The sequence below is a fragment of the Natator depressus genome, chromosome 23 (assembly GCF_965152275.1).
Source record: "Natator depressus isolate rNatDep1 chromosome 23, rNatDep2.hap1, whole genome shotgun sequence".
NCBI classification, from domain to species: domain Eukaryota; kingdom Metazoa; phylum Chordata; order Testudines; family Cheloniidae; genus Natator; species Natator depressus.
Genome location: NC_134256.1, coordinates 10699534 through 10714983, shown reverse-complemented (window position 1 = coordinate 10714983; position 15450 = coordinate 10699534). Strand labels below are relative to the sequence as shown.

The 15450-nt window shown below is 42.0% G+C and overlaps 1 long non-coding RNA gene across 1 annotated transcript; it reads left to right on the top strand.

Annotated features, from left to right (window-relative positions):
- The first annotated feature begins 11774 nt into the window (after positions 1–11774).
- On the top strand, positions 11775–14261 carry LOC141976669 (uncharacterized). The gene is made up of 3 exons (XR_012636148.1): positions 11775–11817; positions 13300–13377; positions 14236–14261. It is a non-coding gene; the product is annotated as an uncharacterized LOC141976669 (long non-coding RNA).
- Positions 14262–15450: the final 1189 nt, after the last annotated feature.

Here is a 15450-nt window from a genome sequence, read left to right as displayed (position 1 = left end):
GGTTCTCATTTTGACGTTGAGGGTGATTCACCCTTAGAACAAGGGAAGTGGTGGATTCTCCATCACTTGATATATTCATGTCAAGACTGGACACCTCTGTGGAAGATGCTTTAGCCAAACAAAAATTATTGGGCTCAACTGAGAGGTAACTGGGTGAAATTCACGGGTCTTTGCTATACAGGAGGTCAGATTAGATGATCGAATGGTCCCTTCTGGCCTTAAACTCTATGAATCAAGGAAACTTTGACCCAAGAAAGAGAAGATAGAGTATAAATATCAGACTGAATGGGTTTTGCTTCCTGGCATTTGGAGTCTTTTGGTCCTGATCAATGGAAAGCCTAGCAATAATTTGAATGAGTCCTGGGTCAGGCCTGTTGCCACTGGAAGTGTTGCAATTTCATATTAAGCTGAATTATGGATACCCTGGAATTTCATAATACAAAAACCAGCCTCCAAATCACAGTAATCTGCAATTACTATAATATTATAAAGTTTGTTCTATTGCCTTTGTGAAACTGGCTGGGATTCCCGTGTCTTTTTTAGGGGCAGGTAAGTGGCAAAATAAGACCTGAGCAAATATCTGAAAATGGTGGTGTTTGGTTTGTTTGTTTTTTCCAAATATTTGCTCAGAAAGAAACTCTGGATTTTCCTTGATGGCGTTCTCATCCTTCATACGTTTGCTTCCTGCACCACTCCATTGATGAGTTTTCTTCAGTACGGTCATGGAGTCAGAAAATCAGAAGTAAATGTTAGATCAAGAGTCAGAGAGAGAGAATTTCTAATTCAGCCATGAGTGTTCACACTGCAAACCTGACTGTGTTACCCTCAGCCAACCACTGAAGAGATTAAACTGAACTGTTAGATTTATGTTATCAAATGCAATGAACTTAAAGTAGATGGGCTACGCAACCAAGAATATTTTGTTGAAATTGTTTAATTAATAAATTCACATTATTAATAAATTTGAGATAATAACAATCTGTTCAGCCAATTTGTAAAGAGAAAAAAATTGTCTAACAAGTTAAAACTAATTTTTTAAAAGTGGATCAAGATTTTGGGCACCTAGACTGATGCATCTTAGAGAAACCCAATTTTCACAAAATGAGGTCCTGTTAAGGTGTCTTCATAGGTTCTCCTAAAATCGCTAGTCACTTTTGAAGATTTAGGCCCAAAATTCTATAAATATCTGCCCCAGATTTAGCCATAAATCAGGAGTCCCACCTCCACATTCGGCATGATCGTTTGTAGTCTCAACAGAGAGTTCACACTTAGAACGGGCAAATGCACTGAAACAGGGCTAGATTCTGCCCTTTTACTTATAGGGAACACTCATGTGCTATGCGCATAACTGACTAGGAGAGCAAGGTACTTTTCAAAGTGACTAAGAGGGGCAGAATCAGGCCTGAAATCTCAGAGAATCATAGACTGGGACTGCAAGGGTCACCTAATCTAACCCCTGCCAACATGCAGGATTTATTGTGTCCAAACCATCCAAGATAGTTATGGCTATCCAGCCTCTTTTTGAAAACCTCCAGTGAAGGAGATTCCACAACTTCCCTAGGCAGTCTGTTCCATTGTCCTACTGTTCTTACCGTTAGGAAGTTGTTCCTGAGATTTAATCTCTATTTTCTATGCTGTAACATTCCATCTGGTGGCCTCTCTGGGGGAAGGTTGAAGATAGATGGACAGATTGATAGATAGTGGGTTTGTACAGGAAATTGCATTGCTTCTGTGTTTCTTATGCAGAGAGAGGATTTCATTCTTGAGGGACTGCACCATGCACCAATTTTACATTTACCTCCAAATAATTATAAACCGATTGCCACACTAATAATTGCAAAAACTGGGGTTTGGTCCTAGACCAGAATTTATTGCAGAGGTGGCTGATTTGATATGCACATGGGGTAAATAAGGACAGACACGGGGATGGATTTTGCATGGCAGGCTGCAACTTTATTAAACTTAACACAGGGGAGAGGCACTATCTGCCGTGTCATCCATACTCTCACCCACCAGGCATTTTAAGTGGTTACAGTGCAACGGTTACAGGCTCCTGAGAGGAAGGCAACAATCCCACCACGCCTCTGCTAATTTGGCCTGATGGGAAGAAAAATTCCTTCCTGATCCCCAAACAGGCCATCGGTCAGACCCACAGCATTGGCACGACACAACTCTAAACTACTATTACAGGGGTGGGGCTGGGGCTGTTGAAATGGAGTAAAAAGAGGCTCCACATGACCCAGGCTAGGGCTTAAATTAACCAAAGGCGACAGCAAGGGACCAATCAACTTCCCTCTGTCCCCGGCTGGCCAAGAGGTGGATAGAACCTCTGAAGCGAGTGCTCTCCTCCGCCTTTCTACTGGGGCTGTCCCAATCACCCCTGGCCCCATCAAGTTTTCCACCCATTGAGGCAGGTGGGTGGCACCATCTCTCTCTCATTTTTGCATGCCTGGAACCAGTGTCCAGACAGCCATTGCAGGGGTCTGAGAGTCCATCTCGTCCCCTATTCCAGTGTCCGGTCCAAGTCACAATTTAGCCTGTAACATTTACATTCTGTCTCTGGAATACAGGCTGTACAAATCAGATCTCTCTCAGCAACCTTCACTTAAATCAATGGTGTGTTTTGTTTGGGATAGGGTGAAATTCCCTGGGGATCAATGGTGTGAGATCTGCAGGTGGCTAATATGTTTTCCATGTTTCCTTCTCATTTTCCTGTAGACTTGTACAGGCCATGTGAGGTGCAGGATGTTGGAAGATAAGCGTCTCAGTTTAGTTTTTTCAAAGATTGATTTCAATTTGTCAGAGCCAGCAGAAGAGGAAAGAAGAGGACACTCAGGCAGTGAAGGAACGTTTCAGAAATTTGGAAATATGCAGAATTTTTGGTTTTTGAAGAGAGAAATAAAGAGCAACATGAGTTTTACCTACCTGATTTCTTAAATGGGCATGAGGATGTGTGTCAATTTCAGACTAGTTCCTCCTGTGCAAAGGGAGAATGTGAGTTTGATGTAAATAGATGATGCTGTGTTATAAATCATAATTTTATTTCTCTTACATGTATGCTGGACTGTAATGTATGAGAGGGCTCGCTTTATTATTGGATCATATGAGTCAGAATTTTCTTTTTGTTATCTTTGTCTCTATACAACTATTAATTTCAATTTCCTTTCTTTCAATATATGCAAAATAAAATAAAATTTAAAAAAGAAAAACAAGTATTGTGCAGTAATGTGTACAGAACTGAGCAAATATTTGATTTTTTTTGTCTCAGGAACCAAACTAAAAATGTCGTTATTTTGAACCAGAGCTGATTTTGTTTTGTTTTTTTCACCAAAGCAAAAAAAAAAAAGTTGTTGTTGGGTTTGTTTCATAGAATCATAGAATCTCAGGGTTGGAAGGGACCTCAGGAGGTCATCTAGTCCAACCCCCTGCTCAAAGCAGGACCAATCCCCAACTAAATCATCCCAGCCAGGGCTTTGTCAAGCCTGACCTTAAAAACTTCTAAGGAAGGAGATTCCACCACCTCCCTAGGCAATGCATTCCAGTGTTTCACCTCCCTCCTAGTGAAAAAGTTTTTCCTAATATCCAACCTAAACCTCCCCCACTGCAACTTGAGAGCATTGCTCCTTGTTCTGTCATCAACTACCACTGAGAACAGTCTAGGTCCATCCTCCTTGGAACCCCGTTTCAGGTAGTTGAAAGCAGCTATCAAATCCCCCCTCATTCTTCTCTTCCGTAGACTAAACAATCCCAGTTCCCTCAGCCTCTCCTCATAAGTCCTGTGTTCCAGTCACCTAATCATTTTTGTTGCCGTCCGCTGGACTCTTTCCAATTTTTCCACATCCTTCTTGTAGTGTGGGGCCCAAAACTGGACACAGTACTCCAGATGAGGTCTCACCAATGTCGAATAGAAGGGAGCAATCACATCCCTCGATCTGCTGGCAATGCCCCTACTTATACATCCCAAAATGCCAATGGCCTTACTTAGCCCTACTTAGTTTCTTTACTAACCACCTAAAAGGGACTTTGTCAAAGGCTATTGAAAGGCCAAATAAATTATATTAATTGGTTCTCCTTTATCCACTATCTAGTGAATTAGAAAGACATGCTTTTCCATTGCAGAAGCAATTAATCGCACACTTAATCGCGATTAATTTTTTTTTAATCCTACGATTAATCTTGATTATTCTTTTTAATCGCTTGACAGCCTTAAAACTAAGTAATTATTGGGTGAGAGGCAAAGTTCTGTCATGGCGCAGAAACTGGCTCAAAGACTAGGAATAAATGATCAACTAAGGAGAACAGAGGGTGCCTAAAGGGTCTGTACTAGTCCCTCTGTTGTTTAATATGTTTATTAATTACCTGGAAAGGGGAGCGAACAGTGAAGTAGCAAAATCTGCAGATGGCACAATATGCTCAGGATCTAGCAGGTTGCCATGTATGGGTCAGGAAGGAATTTTCCCTGGGTCAGATTGCCAGGGATTTCCGGGAGGGGGTGGGGGGGTTGGTTTTTGCATTCTTCTGCAGTGTGGGGTGAGGGTTACTTGCTGGGATTATCTGGGTATTTCTCACCTAATCAGTTCCCAGCCATTGCAGCAGCCTTGGGCACTGATGCACCGCTATCCTTCCTATTCTCTGCCTGTGGCACACAATTTTCTAAGTCTCTTGCAGACTGTAATACTTTCATCTGATTTTGTTTGTTGGGTTTAGTGTGCTGGTGCTGGGTGGTGCTGGTGGCCTGTGATATACAGAAGGTCAAACTGGATAATCTGGTGTCTCCTTTTGGCCTGAACCTCTGTGACTCTTCTCAGAATAGCCAAGCCCAGAGAAGATTGTGTGGAACTTCGGAAGGGCCTGTCAGAGCTGAGGGAATGGGCGGCTCAATGGGAAATAAATTCCATGTTGAGGTCATGCCTGGCAATGCTTGAGGGGAAACAAGGCAGTGCACATTGGAGGGAATAGCTGGACCCACTTATACCCTTGCAGGGAGCTAAATTAGCTGTAACCAGAGCCTTGGGCGTCACTGGGCACAGCTCAATGAAGCCCCTGTTCAACTTGCGCTCACAAAATAGAAGCAAATGTTACTCTGTGTAAATAAGTCGCTAGAAGAGAATGGTGAGAATATTAGAGTGTCACTCTATGAACCAATGAGATGCTCCCACCTGGACAGATGTGCCCAGGCTGGCAGGTCATGGGCACGGCATCTAAGTGGTGCCTGGGCCTGAGGTTGGGGGAATTTGACCCCTAACAAATGGAGCCCCTGTCTCAGTCTCAATGGTGAAAAGCTGTTTCTATTCTCATCCCGAGACAGCGGCGTCCCTTTCTGGCTCACACAGAGAGCAGGGAAGCGGAGACACTAGAGCACAGAGCGGCTGTGGCTTTCTGCCTATTTTAGCGCAAAGAAACAGAAACAACCACTCAGCTGAGAGCAGCCGCCACTTATTTGCTGGCTTGACCATAGCAAGAGAACAGGGAGAGCAGTTGGGGACTGCAGCTTCCCCTTTACCTAGACCAGAATGAGCAGAGATGGGCTGGGAACAGGGAGCCTGATTTTCTGATATCCTGATACTTGTGCCGTCATTTGCACCAGTACAAAGTGAATGTGAAACATTTCCATCCTCTTTTTGTAGCTCTTTGCCCTGATGCAAACACAGCGCCAGGTGCAGGGCATCAATGATTCAGACCCGGAGAGCCACTGCAGCTCGTCCCCTATCTAAACCCGAGAAGCAGAAGAGAAAGGTCACTGGAGAGAGCATCTAAACCTCAAGGAGCAAAGCAGAATGCAGCAGCGACCAGCTGTGGCTTCCCATTGGCCTGAAACCTGCAGAGAAGAAGGTGACCCACAGCACTGAGTCACTGCAGCTCCTAGGCTGTGAGGAACATCAGACAGAGTGGAGACTGGAGAACAGAGCTAGTCCTTTGTCTGAGACCCAAGGACTTGGAGGAGATTCAGAGCAGATCCCTTTGTGCTTGGGGAGCAGAAGCCACTGCAGAATTTGAAGGCAGTTGAATGAATGCTGATTCCACCAATGATTCTCGCGCTGTGTCTGTGGATTGTTTGTGAGTACTGGGCTTTGTTTCCCCCTTAAGAAAAGTATGAGTAAAATTGTCCTGTCATAGACAGAGCTGTTATATGCTGCTGCAGAGCTGAGAGCTTGCCTCAGAAACTGTTCTGGGCTGTTAAGGCAAGAGCAAGGCCCTGCTCTCCTTATCTGTTGTTCTGTGTGCTGGAATGTCTCCCTTGTGTTTCTATAGCTTAACTCTTTTATGAAGATAGTTTGGCTTCTTGCTCAACCACCAAGATGGAGGACCAGTGCGCTACTGCTCCCTAGTGTGACAAATTGAAAATTTTGCTAAAATTGTGACTGTCATTTAAAATGTCAGGGGGGTTTCCTGGTCCTGATTGCAGGCAGGGGGATCTGTAGGGAAGTGTGCAATCTGGGTCCAGCAGCAATCAGTCTGCAAAGAGGCAGCCTAGACCAAGGTGGGGTGAGTTACGCCTTTCTGTCTCAGGGAGCAGCCTGCTTTTTCTCTCTCTGTTTTTGGTTCTTGTGTATTAAGGTTCTGGATTCTAATAAATAAATGGTATAATGTTGCAACCTTCCAACAAGAGTATTATGCCTTTATCTAATTTCTCTGTTTGTGTGCCATGAAACAGGACACACAAGCTTTCCCATCGCATCTAAGTGTTGTCCCCAGGGAGACAGTTCCTAGAATGCCCCAGCAAAGGATTCTCCAGCCTCATCCACAACCCTAACTGAATTGGCACCTTATGGAAATTCTGCAGCTATGAATCATTTTCAGATGAAAGGAAAAATGATGATGTTTTTCCCTAAAGTAACTTTATTTTTTCTCCCAAAGCTTTGAGTTTTACATTCCAGCAGCAGCCAGCCTCCAACTGCATTTCCTCATCAGGTGAGCACTGACTTGAGTTGACTATGAAAACAGGGCTGCCTCTTGTTTTCATGTCATCCTTTTCTGACCACAGCTACCTCTGTGAAATTGTAAAGTGGCCCAATGATACCCACTGGCCCTGCTTCTCCACTACCTGGCATCTTGTGTCATAGTTTAACCCTGAGAAAAGTGATTGTAAAATGCTGCCTTTCTGATCTGATAGAGCTTCATACCTGCATTGTACTTGTGTGAATAGCTATATAAGATACCTGGAAATGGAGAACTTACTTCAGCTAAGCTACGGCAGATTTAAACAATGTAACTGGGATATCCCTGAAAATCACAAAAAAGAATCTCAGATTTTGTAAATTTCACCACAATAATTGTGCAATCTTGACCAGCTATTCTAGTCTAGTCTAGGCTTTATAGGTTATTATACCATTCTCATCACCACAGTGTGTAAGCCCCTTTTTTGATCATCACACTAATGAAATTGTTTTTCAAAAGTGTTGAATATCCACAACTCTAAATGAAGTCCCTGGGATCTGCAGAGGCTCATTGTCCAAGGTGCTGAATAGAATTCAGTGAATTTTCTTCAGTGAACAGCAAATTCACTGGGACACGGAATCTGTCTGCAAATTTGGGTTGAACTCAGTGAATAGTTTTAGCCCCCAAAAATTGAAAAATAAAAATAAAAAGTTGAAATGGTTCATGTCATCTTTTTATTTTGAAATGGTATTTTGTTTAAAAAGTTAGCTAGTTTAAGAAAAAAAAAGGAGTTGAAAAATACCAAAAAATAACCCAAAATGAAAAAAAAATGCTTGCTTTGACCAAAAAGAAATTTATTTGTTTGTTTGTTTGTTTAAGAGCGAAAAAAGCAAAAAGAAAATTCAGCTTCGGTTTAAATTGAACAATTTCCCCCCCAGATTTTTCAGTTTTCCCCTCAAAACCAAAAATCAATTATTCACTCAGGTCTAGCACTGAGCCCCTGCAGATCCCAAGGATTTCATTTCAAGCCCTGAGGGCTCAGAATTTTTGAAAATCAGGACTCTACAGACCCAATCCAGGCTCCAAATAGGGTTGGGCCCTTTCTCTTCCACATGAACTGGATTAGGCCCTAATCATCGGAAAGGGAAATCGCTCATGTTGGATTTTTTATGGTCTCTGTTTTTCCAGGGGATCTCCCTGCTCCTGAACTATTCCTGGACAAGTCATCGGCTTATGTGGGCGACACTGTTCTTTATCGGTGTCTCACCCCCTCGGATGGCCCCGTGAGCTTCGCTTTCCTTTGCAAGGATGGCAAGGAAATGACCAGGAAACCAGCTGTGCCAGGGAAATTGTCCTTTGACTTTCCCCATCATGTGTCTGGGCAGAGTTCGGGCAACTATTCCTGTGGGTACCAGCACAAGGGCCTCCATAACCAAGTGCAGAGTTCTCACCTCAGCATCGTCCGCTACCTGAGTGTCACAGGTGAGAAGGCGTCCATTGTGCGGAGGATAAAAATGCTCCCATTGTTTAGTATTTTGTTTAGTAGCATATTGTGGTAACACAGGGCCAATTCCTGCACCCCTTGCTCCAGCAAGCAACTCTTTCAGTGGGGACACTGAGCATTGCATTGTTGGTTCACGAGAGTTTCAGAACTGGACCACAGTGAGTATCTGTTCCTCAGAGGAGCTCAGTGTGGCTGGTGCAGTGCAGAGAACCTTAATTGCCATGACAGTGGATGGGAGTTTCAGACGAAGAATATTTCTCACCCAGCACTCAGCTGCTTTGCAGGACTGGGTCTGAAATGTCCATGTACTCTGGGATCTCCTCTTCAACAATGGCCAATGCTGGGTGCTGGGAGGGCTGAAAATTACAGAGCTGATTGAATAATATTTGTTGAATGATGTTTCCAATTACTTTTGTGATATTTTGCCAATCTATTATTTGAAAAATATTCACTAGGATTTTTGCTGGGTGAAGGATGGCTCTGTGCTTAAAGCCGTGGCTATAGCTTCAAGCCAGGTGGGTTCAAATCCCACAATGGAAATTTTTTAATCCATCTGATGTTGTCACAACCCAATGGCCCCCTCCCTCAAGTTCCCTGGGGAAGCAGATCAGCATTGTATGTTGCTAACGCTGTTGCAGGCATTGCAAAGTGTTCTGGGAAGGGTTAAAGGTATGAGAGTGGAATGCAAGGTTCCTTTGTGGGTCTCAGGCGGCTGAGGGGGGAAAGGAACGGGTTAATTTGACAATTCAGCTTGGCCTAGAGATAAAGAGAAAGCTGCTCTGTGTTCACGGTGGAGAATCAACAGTCTGCCTTGCTCTGCATGCCAAGCACCAAAAAACGCAGCTGGCTGTGAGAAATAAAGACAGAAGCAAAACAAAAGCAAAGTAAGTTGCAGGACTGAGATTACACATTCGCGAAGGTTGGCCGCCCAGTGAGACTCAACAGTCTGCCTTTGTGACCCTGGAGCCGGTGTGTTTTGGGGGAAGCTGAAGAAGCCACAGAAGGCCAGTCTGGAGTGGTACACCGAGCATGGGGAACAAAGGTCTCTGAAGGGGACGCCCCCAAGAGATCCCAGGGCTTAAAAACCCTCCCAAGAGTGGAAGCAAGTTGGAGACTTTTCAGCGGAACCCCGGATGACCTGTGCACAGGACAGACTCCCGTCCATCCCTCCCCGCACCCCGCTCTGTTCTGACGGTACACCTCAGGCCTGGCCAGCCTGGGGTAGCTTGAATGTGAGTATGGAAGTGGGTTAGAGCTTGGGCACTAACACTTTTTCCTTCCCCCGAGTGATGTGGCTGCGATTCCAGCACTCACTGCTGTTCTTTTATTATTTTACCAATAAAGCTTTAAAGTTTAGTCACATGGTGTGTTCCTGTATCTCCCCCCAGAACAGTCCTGCGGTCTCAGACTGATCACCTGAGATCTTAGGCAGATTGGTAACAGAAATCTGTCACAATGTCTCAATCCGTAAAAGGGAGAAATAATATTTCCCTTTGCTCTGCCAGAGATGTGTCATCAGGCTAAATTTAAAATTACTTAGATACTCCAATGATGGAAGATGTTCCCGCTGTGGATAGGGCAGGTCAGATATAATCATCCAATTATTTAATTAACAATTTTTGTGAACTATTTTCTATGAAATATTCAATGAATAACAAGTCTTCTTGTTTGCCCACCTTTGTGCATTATTTCAAAGGCCATCACTGGTGGCAGAATTAGGACCGCAGAGTCGTGTGCTGAATTTGGATATATTTTTAATCACACTCAGCTGTAGTACAGCACTTCCCATCTGTAGATCTTGTCGCACTTCAAACAGGACAGTGAGTGTTAGTGGGAAACTGAGGCATAGAGAGGGGAAGGGAGTTGCTCAAGATCATAAATCAGATCAGTGGCAAAGCTAAGGTTGGAATCCAGGTCTGCTAATCCCTGGAACACACCACTTCTGTGTGGGAGGCTCTTGAGTGGCTATGACATCTAGTGCTGAGCAGGGCCAGATTTACACCATACGTGCCCCTATGAATTCTAGTGCTGAGGCAACTGAGCTGGTCAAAGATTTTTCATTGAAATTTTTTTGACAGAAAATTACATTTCCTTCTAAATTGAAACATTTAAAATGTGTCAAATTTGATGAAAATTCCTGTAGAAAAAAATTTAAATGAGTTTTGTTTGTTTTGAAATGTAAAGAGTCCCCTGTGGAGCTGATTGAAACTCAGAATTACCAGTTCATGGGATTTCAACATTCTGAAATGTCTTTTTCTTACCCATTTGAATCAAAACAAAAAAAATCATAATTTCATTTCAGATTTTTGGAATTTCATTTAAACTCTTTCATTGCGACACAGACAGGAGACACTTCATTTAGAAAATAAGATAAGCTGTTCCAGTCAGTACTAAGTAGTAGCTGCCCTTAATGATTTTAAAGTAAAATAAAAATAATAGAATTTTTCAACTATTGTCTTGTCAGTAGTAGTAGGAGTAGTGCAAAATGTCATGAAATTATGTAAAAATAATATAAAAATGAAACAAAATAAAATAAATTCCAAAACACAGTTGTGATACTCCAAAATGAAATTTCAAAATTTCAAAAATCTGAAACAAATTTTCAAAATTCCAACACAAGCCTTTCTCAGATCCAAAATTTTCAGAATTTCCAGTTTATGGGAATTTTTTTTTAAAAAAAATTCCACATAGGAACAAAAAAGAAATTTCAAAATGTCAAATCCCACGAGGAGGTAATTCGGAGTTTCAATGCGCTGAATGAGTAGTATTAGATTAGGATGGAAGGATTAGATTTTTATCAGTAAATGTCAGTAAATGTTGATTTCACCACACACACACACAAATTGATGAAATAAATATTTTCACTGATAATATCAAAATTTACAGATAGATAAAGTAAGAAAAATGCTCCTTCAGAACATCTTAGAGTTTGATGTAAGGATATTTACTGTTTACATTTTGACGTGTGATGTTGACAATTTGTGTTTTAATGGTCTCAAGCTTTAACTTTTTGAATATCAGGATTTATGTCATTAAATAATTGTTTGACCCTCCCCCATAATTCCTTCTAACAGTGAAAATTTAAATTGGTAAAAATAGAAACAAATGCTTAACACCCATAATTTGGTGCAACTGTGAAAATGTAAATTGATAAGTATAAAAAATGCTTCAAAGTAAATATTGATATTGTCGGATGAAATTATAAAAAAAATAAAAATCAGATTCTGCCAAGCCTAGCTATGAGGGTTGCTTTACATTTCAAAACAATGATTTGTTACCCTCTTCCCCAACATGGGAAACAAGCGACTGCCTCAGTGTTAGCATATCTAAGAGGGTTTCCTGCTTTTGCTTTAACACTTTCTGCTCTTGTAATTTTTGCACAGACAAAACCACCAATTCCAGCAACCGTGATCCAGAGACGACCTCTCCCCATGGTAAATCGTCTCATTCACTCATGATTTAGGAGACTTCTCCAGTGCCCCCTAGTATGTGAATTCCAGAAAAGCAGAGCTCCTTCCTGTAGGAGCTGTTATCTTTTCCTCTCACTCGCCTCCCTTCTTCTTGAAGAGTATACACACAGGACATCCATTGAATGGGCTGCATTCAGTTAGCCTGGTGCAATGGGGTATAAATCACCATCACTGCCATTCCCACAGTGAGGCTGTTTGTTCCCAGCAAGATTCACCTCAAGGGAGGGCAGATGGTATTTCCCCAACCCCAGCTTTGGCCAGGGTGCTCCATGGTAGCTCTGCCAGTGGGAGCTCTAAGGGGAGCGCTGAGTTACAGCCTACTGTATTTTCCTACTGTATTTTCCACTCCATGAATCTGATGAAGTGGGTTCTAGCCCATGAAAGCTTATGCCCAAATAAATTTGTTAGTCTCTAAGATGCCAGAAGTACTCCTCATTGTTTTTGCTGGATTGGTTCTGTCCACTCAACGGGTCAGGAAAGGCACGCACACTACAGTCATCAGCTTCTGAACTCTCCTTAGGCCTCCCACCTGACTTTGCCGGGTTACAATGTAAACGTCCACCTGTACTAAGTGCCCGTCAGAACCAGGGACAGATGTAGTAGCAGCTGTAGCTCGGGTTATCTCCTTGCTCTTTGCAGAGTGGGTTGAAACCAACAATAAATCACTGGCCTCCTGGTACTACTGATGGAAAGGTCAGAGTTTAATTTGGGTTTTGTTTTTGTTTTCTGTACCCAGCAGCGCGTAGTGAGGGTCCCATATTTCAGGATATTTGCAAATGGGAACATGAAAATAAATAGAGCTGGTTGAAACAAAACAAAACAAAAATACAGAACAGTTTTTCACTGAAAAATTCTGATTTGTCAAAATCAGAATGTTTCATGGGAAAGTATCAGTTCTGATGACATTTTGAAGGGAAAATGTCCAGATGAATCATTTTGACTTTCACATTATAATAATGTTATAAACATTATAGTATAAATATAAATAAATATTAATTTTAACATATTTTATTTATATGATTTGTATTTAATATTATATTGAATATATTACAATGATTCAACCAATCTTTAACTTAACAAAAACAAAATGATTTAACATTATCAAAACTAAATATTTCTGTAGTTTAGGGTCAATTTTTTTAGCAATTTTCTTTTTGCAGGAAATTTAAAATTTGGGGCTTTTTGTTCCAATCTGGAATGAAAACAAATTTTGAAATGTTAGAATTTCCCACAGAACATTAATTCTGGTGTCTGAGCCACTCTAAAAATTCATTCTATCATTCAGTGAGTGGCCTGTGACAGACATCTTTATAATATTAGATACTTATTTTTGGTCTGGCTGTTGAGGGGCCAGCCATCTTCAACGTATTCTAGTTTCCCTTTCCCTTTATTTCTAACCTAATGTTATTGTTTTCTGTAAATATTCATGTTGCTTTGGTTTTCTAGGACTGCAAATGATACTTGGAATTGCAATTCCTACCACCCTGGGTCTGTGCTTGGTTCTGTATCTAGTAATAACGAAAGGTATGTAAACACCTACACCTGTTAGAAGGTAGATAAGACAAACTTCAGAAGAAATCCCCAGGTTCCATAATGTTCTCAAACAGTGAGCCACTGTTAGATGTTTGCAATACATTTCTTTTTGAGACAGGCCAACGTCAGAACTTCAAATGTGAATACAGCCCAAATTCAGGGGTTTAGGATTTGAATCCTGTAACATTCTGGCAGCATTGGCCTGAAAATTCGACCTGTTAGCAGTTGAAAATTCTGCTAGAAAACATTAATGCATCTTTCTGATTCGCTGTTGCAGTGGGCTTTTTACCACTTTTTAGCCAAAGAGATGACCAAGGGCGTGAACTGAGTGGTCCTTGTGGAGGAGGCCTAGGAGAAAAAAGGCTCAGGGAGGAGGCTTGCGCTGGATTTTGTTTATAATTTATGAATAAAGATGCATGCCAGGAAGGGGTTGCATTCTGGTCAACTGCAATCAGCATAAACTGTAGCTTTGAGGTGAAGTAACTTGATCACAAATTGCCAGTGTGGAATCTGTCTCTACAGCTTTGATTTGTGGAAAGAACCTAACCCAGAAGGGGGATCTGCCTCTGATTTGGCATGAGAGATCAGAAATTTCACAAGCCCAATTGTTCTAGTGAAATTTATGACATTTTGGACCAAATTCTTATGAGAACAGCTGGTGAAACTCACATCAATATCTGGCATGGCCTGAAACTTGCACACACGGTCCTAGATTAAATCTAGATGAGGTCAGAACTCTAGACCCTGCCCCTTTACCCCATACTTAGTTTGCTTTATATTCCCCTTTTTCTTTACTAATGTTGTAGTGAGTCATTTAGTCCATTTCACTAACATTTTCTATCTTTTCAGCTGCATGTCAATGTAAAAACCAAAGGTAAGAGGACACTATCTCTTAACACATTCCATAGTCGCTGCAGGAATATAGTATTTGATTTAGAATTACCCTGCCCTAAAGTTGAAGGTGCTGTTTCATGCAAACACTGATTACAACTGAAAAACAAAGAAGATAGATTATGACTCAAGTCAGGGATTAATCCCACTAGAAATCTGGTAGCCATGACAAATGAATCCCTCTGTGAAGTTCCTTTCCCAGCTAGAGCACCCTCAGATATAGTGGTCTTTGCTCATGTAGCTCTGAGCTAGTGAGAGGCAGTGTTGCCTAGTGGATAGCACACTAGCCTGGGACTTAGACGCTGTAGGGTCTGTTCCTGGTTCTGCTGCTGGGTGACCATGGGTGAGTCATTTCCCCCCTCTGTGCCTCAGTTTTCCTATCTATACAGTGGGGCTAAAGATGCTGTCTTTCTTTGTAAAGCACTTTGAGATCTACTGAAGAAAAGCACTTTATAAGCACTAGGTGTTATTACCTGTTTGGGAAGCTGGCTCTAAAATTTCCAGGGTTTCCAGGAGGTAAGTGAGCCCTAAAATTGACTGTGCAAGGCAGTTCCTTTTCAGTCCCACTGGTAATTGGGGAAGAATAAGGCCTCACAACTTGTATCATGATCCAGCTGCTAAAAGGGACAACTGGATTAGAATTACCATATGTGGCCACAAACTTGGCCCAGTCAGTTAATTTTTTTTGGCATGTTCTTAAATCCAATTTTGAAGATTTTAAAGCAAAACAGGTCCAGCCCTCAAAATTCAGATCTGGATCTCCCCAAGTTCTGGATGTGTTTGAATCCAGGGCTTTGCTTAGATCTATTAAAAATATATGAGCCATTTGTGAAACTGAGGTCCAGCCCTGGGTTTGGATTCCAGGTCCATCCTCCACCAAAGATCAGAGGCATTTGTGTAACCTACTGTAGACACATGGACATACCATGGCCACCAGTGAGGTTTGCACCCTGCAATGCCAGTGGAATAATTCTGTCCAGCTGAGCTAAAGGAAAAACCATTATCTTAAGTAGCCAGCTGCTGGAACCAGCCAGTAGAGGGAGACAAAATCACATTTGCAGACAAAGCGTCACATTGGTAGCTGGGACTTTACCTCAGGGCTCTCTTGTTTTAACACAGTAAATACAAGTGATTTTCCACAGTCACTCATATAGCCTTTCTCTCATTTTCTAC